General features: G+C 41.9%; 1 pseudogene; it reads right to left on the bottom strand.

The window, feature by feature from the left end:
* Positions 1-4,609: 4,609 nt before the first annotated feature.
* LOC110571326 lies at positions 4,610-6,676 on the bottom strand (annotated as a pseudogene).
* Between the last annotated feature and the right edge of the window lie 510 nt (positions 6,677-7,186).

Genomic DNA, 7,186 nt, shown 5'->3' with positions numbered 1-7,186 from the left:
AACCCCTGCTTTCTAGTCATAATAAAGGTGTGCAGCTCTCCTTGGTAGATGAAATCAGAAGGAAAAGGGTGCTGGAAGTAGACATGGTCTCCTGTGTAACGAGCAAACAGAAAGAACACTGGAAAAGGGTAAGACTGAGAAGAAATGGGATAACCAACCCAAGCCTTAACTTGGAACCGAATAAATCTCCCCTTGTGAATGACACAATAATCACTCCAGTTTCGTCAGAGTTGCCTTCCAAGAATTTCCCTGAATGGGTAGAACAGTGAGATCCATGTTGGCTGTTGGAGGGAGAAAAGCCCCTCTGGGAGCCACTGAATCTGATTACTCTGTGTTGCTCAGTCTTATGACTTTGGCTCATGGCCATGGAAGTTGGGGGCTTCTCCAGGCACAGCTTGGTTGGACTGGTGAGGTGTGAAGAAGGAAGCTCTGTGTGGTGGCATTAGGTGTCCTTTCTGCTGTCAGCTTTCTGGAACATGGGGATGAGTCATTGAGTCTGTGTTGTCAGGTGGGTAATGGTAAAGATGGGTTATTTTTTCAGTGTCACCCATGACCATTACCAAGTCAAATACTTTCATCATGAAAAGATGAGATGAAGTAGACGTTTCTGTAATAACTTATTACAGAATCATGAAACACTTATGGAACATTATGGCTGCAGAGCAGTGACTCCATTCCTTCACTTGATAAGCAAGAAAACAGTCCTTCTCCTGGGAGTCATGGAGGGTAGGTGTTGAGTTGTAGGCAGTAGCCTAGGAGTCAAGGATGTCCTCCCTGGATGTCTCCCTTTCTTCTCACAAAGCCTAAAAACCCACAAATGGGAATGGTGGAGATTGCTGACTGTTGCCTAGTGTCCATTATTTCCTCCTCTTCTTTTTTTTAAAGATTTTATTTATTTATTTGAGACAGAGAGAATGAGAGACAGAGAGCATGAGAGGGAGGAGGGTCAGAGGGAGAAGCAGACTCCCTGCCGAGCAGGGAGCCCGATGCGGGACTCGATCCCGGGACTCCAGGATCATGACCTGAGCCGAAGGCAGTCGCTTAACCAACTGAGCCACCCAGGCGCCCCTATTTCCTCCTCTTCTTAAATAGTATTCTCCAACCCCCATTATTAACTAGGAACATGGTTTCCCGACCACAGAATACATTCTCAGCTGTGTCTGGATCTGACCAATGGGATGTAAACAGACATGATTAATGCAATTGTTTGGTTGTCTTAGAGACAAAGCCACTTGCCCCAGATTTTCCATTTCCCCCTTCCCTTTGCTGAAAAACACTGAAACTCCAGTAGCAGCCTTAGACCTAGAGATGGAAGCCACAGGCAGAGGACAGCAAGTCCCTTCCCTCAGCCCCATCCATGTTCACCCTGAATCTCATCCCAGGATGCAAAACTTGGTCTGCTTTATCCTCAACCCTGGGCATGTCATAGAAACTCAGAAAGTATTTGCTCCCGTCTCCATGATACCCTGTTTGATTCTTGCCTCTGCATCCCAGTTCCCTCTTCCAGACTTGGCTTTACTGGCCACTTCAGCCTCACTATTAAAAAAACTGATTTACTGTTTATTCGTTTAGTCACCACTATTAGTCAGTTGTTTTCTTGGTCTCAGATGCTAGTGACAGAATATTGATAGAAACAGACAAGGGCTGCTTCATGGAGCTTATGGCCTACTCCCTGTGGGTTCAAGGGGGAAGCTCTTTGCTGCAGCTTGGGCCTAGAAGTGATTACCCTGCCCTGCTTCACAGTTGCCCTCTGTGTTGACTGGGAAACCCATTTTTCAAGAGAACTGAGGATGACATGATTAGGATTGTCAAGGACCCAGATGTGCTCCATGAGCAAAAAACACACTGCTGGCTGGCAGGAAGCACAGGATGAAAGCTTCCCCAAAGAGGTGGATTGGTTAGTTTTCCTTTAAAACGGTTTTATTAGGGGTGCCTAGGTGGCTCAGTCGGTTAAGTGTCCAACCCATGATTTCGGGTCAGGTAATGATCTTGGGGTCCTGGGATTGAGCCCTGTGTGGGGCTTTGTGCTCAGCGGGGAGTCTGCTTGAGGATTCTCTCCCTCTCCCTCTGCCCCTCCCTGCCCCCCCCATTCATGCACGTGCTCGCTCTCTCTCTCTAAGATAAATAAATAAATCTTTAAAAAAAATAAAATGGTTTTATTAGCCAAGTTGCCATTTCTTCAATGTAAAGCAATACAGATAATAAAAAACAAAAGTAAAATAATCTATAAATCTTACCACCCAGGGGTCACTACTCTTAACATCTATGTATATATTACACACTTTTCATGTAAATCACATTTTTCATATAAATCATACATGCACAGCTAAGAAGGTTTTTTTTCACATTTTAGAATTTCTGAAATCAGGATAGGTCTAGAAACAATGTATTTAGAAAGCAACATGTCATGGTTTCATTGGCAGTATGTTTCTTCTTAGTGATGAGTAAATTAATAGCCCATCTTACAACTGATGACATTTGAGATCTAATGAAGTAGATACATGTTTAGAGAAATGCCATCACCCTGCAGTGACCTGAATTTTTCAATTAATATGTTACGAACATCACCCTAAGTCAATAGAGTTTTACATTGTCATTTTTTTTTTTTAAAGATTTTATTTATTCATTTGAGACACAGAGATACACAGAGAGAGAGAGAGAGCATGAGCAGGGAGAGAGGCAGAGGGAGAGGGAGAAGCAGGCTCCCCACCGAGCAGGGAGCCCGATGTGGGGCTCGATCCCAGGACCTGAGCCAAAGACAGACGCTTAACGACTGAGCCACCCAGGCGCCCCTGTTATCATTCTTATTGTCCATCCACGTACACTTTGCTTGTCTGAGGACTCAGGAGAAAGACTCTCAGCACTGACATTCCTGGCACTTCACTGTTCTGATTCCTGGAAATTAGGAGCAATCTTGTGACTGTGAGCCCAGACATATTCTTCAAGGTGTCTTCCAAAAGCTTCACCCACGTGTTTGAAATTATCAGAAGAGATCAATAAAACTGTGGTTTTTTAAAAAGATTTTATTTATTTATTTGACAGAGAGAGACAGCGAGAGAGGGAACACAAGCAGGGGGAGTGGAAGAGGGAGAAGCAGGCTTCCCGCTGAGCAGGGAGCCCGACATGGGGCTCGATCCCAGGACTCTAGGATCATGACCTGAGCCGAAGGCAGATGCTTAACGACTGAGCCACCCAGGCGCCCCAAAATTGTGTTTTTTTTATAAGCTGGGATGTATTGGGGTTTAAAATAGAATGTAATCTTTGAATTGAATAGAAATGTCAATATATAGTTTAAAAAATAGTTGATAGAGGGGCGCCTGGGTGGCTCAGTCGTTAAGCATCTGTCTTCAGCTCAGGTCATGATCCCAGGGTCCTGGGATCGAGCCCCACATCGGGCTCCCTGCTCGGCCGGAAGCCTGCTTCTCCCTCTCCCGCTCCCCCTGCTTGTGTTCCCTCTCTCGTTGTGGCTCTCTCTGTCAAATAAATAATAAATAAAATCTTTAAAAAAATAGTTGATAGAAATATATTTTATCTGAATGAATTATGTACGGAAGAAAAAAAGTTGGTAGAATTAGATGGAAATCTTCATAAATGACAAAGTGTTTGAAAATGTAGATATCAACATGGGGTTTTCCTATTGAGTTAATTTAACCCAAGTGAGACATTAAATTCATGCAATCTTACCAAACTGGACATACACATGTATGTTTTTAATCAGAAACTTAGAAACGAATAGGACACTTCGGGGCCAGGTAAAGAGTGTTATCCATGTCTGTTCTACTTGGCAGAGTCAGGAGAGGGTGAATTAAAAAGTCACTGAGGACACAAAATTTAGGGAGACGTCACTCTCTGGGCCATGCAATTCCCCAGGTGTCACATTTGCCTCTCCTAGTCCTGTCCCTGCCATTCAGTGTGTAGCTTATCAATGGATGGTGTTAAAAAAGAAAAGGTTTTTTGTTGTTTTTGATTTAAGAGGCAGTCTTTAAGGATTCTACGCTGAAAATTTCAAAATGTGTAAAGGTTTTTGGAATATACTGATTAATATTTAAAGGAACCATAAAGAAGATTCACTGGAAACAGTCTGAACATTGAGAAAATTCAGTTAATATCACTGAAATGCTCCTAACATAATTCCAGGAAACATGATTCAGTTTATAATAATACCTCTTAGATACTGTCAGATAAGAAAACTGACTGCTTCTTACTCTTTAAAGTGGTGTAATAATTAACAATGTTCAATTACTTTCATTCTTTTCATGAATTCATGACTATAAAAAATTAATAGGGTAATTCATAAAGTGATATATCTTCTCTTTAAATGTTTCTTACAGAAGTGTTTTGTTTTGTTGTTAAAGGTTTTTCATTCATAAGTCAAACAACAATCCCTCCAAAGGGAACCGATAGCCTATCTGCTCAGACCAAAGAGTGAGTTCAGGATGGCAGCCAGTGGTATTTCTAATACACAAAACAGATAAAATCCTCAGAAAGTACATGCAAAAAGCTCTCCTATACAGATGGCCACAGAACACGACCATTTGACAATTTTACCGGTGATGGCAATGGGACTCCAGATGTTCCCAAACTCTACCACCCAACTTGAGCTCTCATTTTAGGCTCGATATTTTGCTTTTCCAGTTCTGCTAATGACACAAGAGTGATTTAAATCCTTGATGTATTAATTATAGTCAAGGACACATCCTACAACAAATCAGCCTGGAATTTCATATCCCAACACAGTGCGATCTATATCCAATAGTTTTGGGGAGCTCTTTCACCAGTAAACTTGCAATGCTGACCATCTTCAGATTATACTGCTTGACTAAGGAAAGCAAGATTTGCATTGTTTTGCCAATGCCAATTGTATCTATAACAACCAAGACATTCTTTCCAGTTAAAGTTGCAAAATCATCTCCATAAATTTATTTTATGGCTCCAATTGAATGGTCATTACAATAGCTCTTCGGTCTCATAAAATCTGCAGTCAGGAGTTGGATATATTACTATTTCTGTTCAGTGCTTTGTTATAATCCAGGAGGTCAGTAGAGAATTTACAGCCCCCCTGGGGCATGCAGATATCCCAGCTGGGCTGCCATGTGATAGCCTCCTATCTTCACAGATTTTCAAGTATAAGCCATTTTGTTCTGTCCATGATTAGTCCTTTAGGAATAAGCACCTTTTCAAAATCCTCGGGGTAATGATTAGCTATACAAACTAAATCTAGGTCATAACCTGGTTCAGCATCACCAGCTGTGATTCAGGGCTGTGGGCCACCATAATGGAACTAGCTGAGGACGGGGAGCGCACAGGATTGTTTTTTAACTAGCCATTTGAAATTCTCATATTGTTAACACAGGTTGGAGGACCAGGCCACCTCACAGCAGTCCCTTTTAGTAGAAAGAGCACTGGACTTGTATGCAGGCTGACCAATTTGCCTTGGTTTGCCCAGGACTGTCCCAATGTTAACATTGACAGCCCCTCATCTCTGGAATCCCCTCAGTCCCAGGCAAACGGGACAACTGGTCATCCTAACTTGGAGTCAGAGTACCAACTCCGTTATTAAAATTGTATGACTTTGAGCATGCTGCTTCATTTGCTCATGGAATGTTTCTTCATGGGTATAATAGAGGGAGTGGCAGCTCTCTTTCAGGCCTGTTGTGAAGATGCTGGGTGAAAACAGTGCCTCATCCTTGGATTCTGGTATTTAAGCACTGCCAGCTCCCAGGGACTCAGTGTGATGGTCTGCCGCGCAGTGAGGTGGGGTCCTCCGTACCAATACGGCCCTGGCTGACTTGTATATATAAGGTGTTTGTGACTCAGCTATTTGTAACCCAAGGACTCTTTTTCCCTTTTTCCTAAAAGAAAATTCTGAGCCGTGGTAGTTTGAGATATTACCCCACCTAAAGCCTGACATCTGATTTTGGTGATAAATGTGTCTTGTGTTTGGTTATGGGACTGTAGTGTATCTTTGAGTTTTTAATGTATTCATTGTCACATCAGGGGATTTATAAGAAACACTTGATGTTTAATGCATTTGTAGAAAACCATTTTGAGTTCTTGAGTTATAACATGGGTATCACCTGATATTCAAGAAAGTCAGGAGAAGCAAGGCTGAGTTTTAAACTAGGGAAAGGGATCTGGGCTTTTCCATTTTCTGAGTAGTTACAGGCATCGTCCCAGGAGCTGGTTACTGGATCTACTGCAAATATTGGGGTTGATTTGAAGGGCAGGTGGTTAGGTTTTCTGTGTACTTTGTTTTTAAATTTTTTTTTTTCTTTGCTGAAGACTAATGGCTATTTTTCAGCAAAGGCCAGTGGATAAAAACCCAGAAAAGAAGAGGATGAGTGTTGGCTGAGTGTGTGACCCAAGTGGATGGAAGTTCGATATAAGAATATTCTGGAGGGATGCCTGGGTGGTTCAGTCGGTTAAGCATCTGCCTTCAACTCAGGTCATGATCTCAGGGTCCTGGGATTGAGCCCCATGTTGGGCTCCCTGCTCAGCAGGGAGTCTGCCTCTCCCTCTCCCTCTGATCCTCCTCCCCGCCTGTGCTTTCTCTATCTCTCTCTGTCTCAAATAAATAAATAAAATCTTAAAAAAAAAAAGAATATTCTGGAAAGTTAAAAATGCCAAACAAAGACAAGCTCTTACCTGTTTCTTCAAATCCAAGAAGCTCATTCATTTCACTTTTTCACATTTCAAAAGTTCAGAGTATTTTAAATTTGGTGTCTTTTCTGAAAAGTTGTTATTTATTGATGATCCATTTAACAATTAATGGCCATTTATAGTAGAGAAAATATGTTATTCCAATAATTCCAATATCTTACTGCTTCCCACTTTTATCCAAGTCCATAAAAGCTCAGTGGTTGATTAAAGTCCATCATCTCCACATAAAAAGAAAAAGAAAACAGAACAAAACTTAATGTAGCCTGTTAAAAAAAATAAATAAATAAAAAATAAAAAACTATACATGTATATATGTAACAGGTAGTATACAGATTTAGGAGAGATGAACATTGAAGCCAGAAATTGGTACCAGGCTTAGAGCGCACCGGAATAATTTTTCCCTTGGTCCTGCTCTGTCTCCAGGATCAGTGTGAGTGTGACACAGATCAAATCCAGTCACCTATCTGCAGCACAGACTCCCCCACTCAAAGGTGATTCTCCCATATCTGGCAGCTCTCTGAGCCAG

Source organism: Neomonachus schauinslandi, chromosome 2 (genome assembly GCF_002201575.2).
Source record: "Neomonachus schauinslandi chromosome 2, ASM220157v2, whole genome shotgun sequence".
Taxonomy (NCBI): domain Eukaryota; kingdom Metazoa; phylum Chordata; class Mammalia; order Carnivora; family Phocidae; genus Neomonachus; species Neomonachus schauinslandi.
The sequence above is the reverse complement of the archived record's forward strand: the minus strand, read 5'-3'. Positions and strand labels throughout refer to the sequence as shown.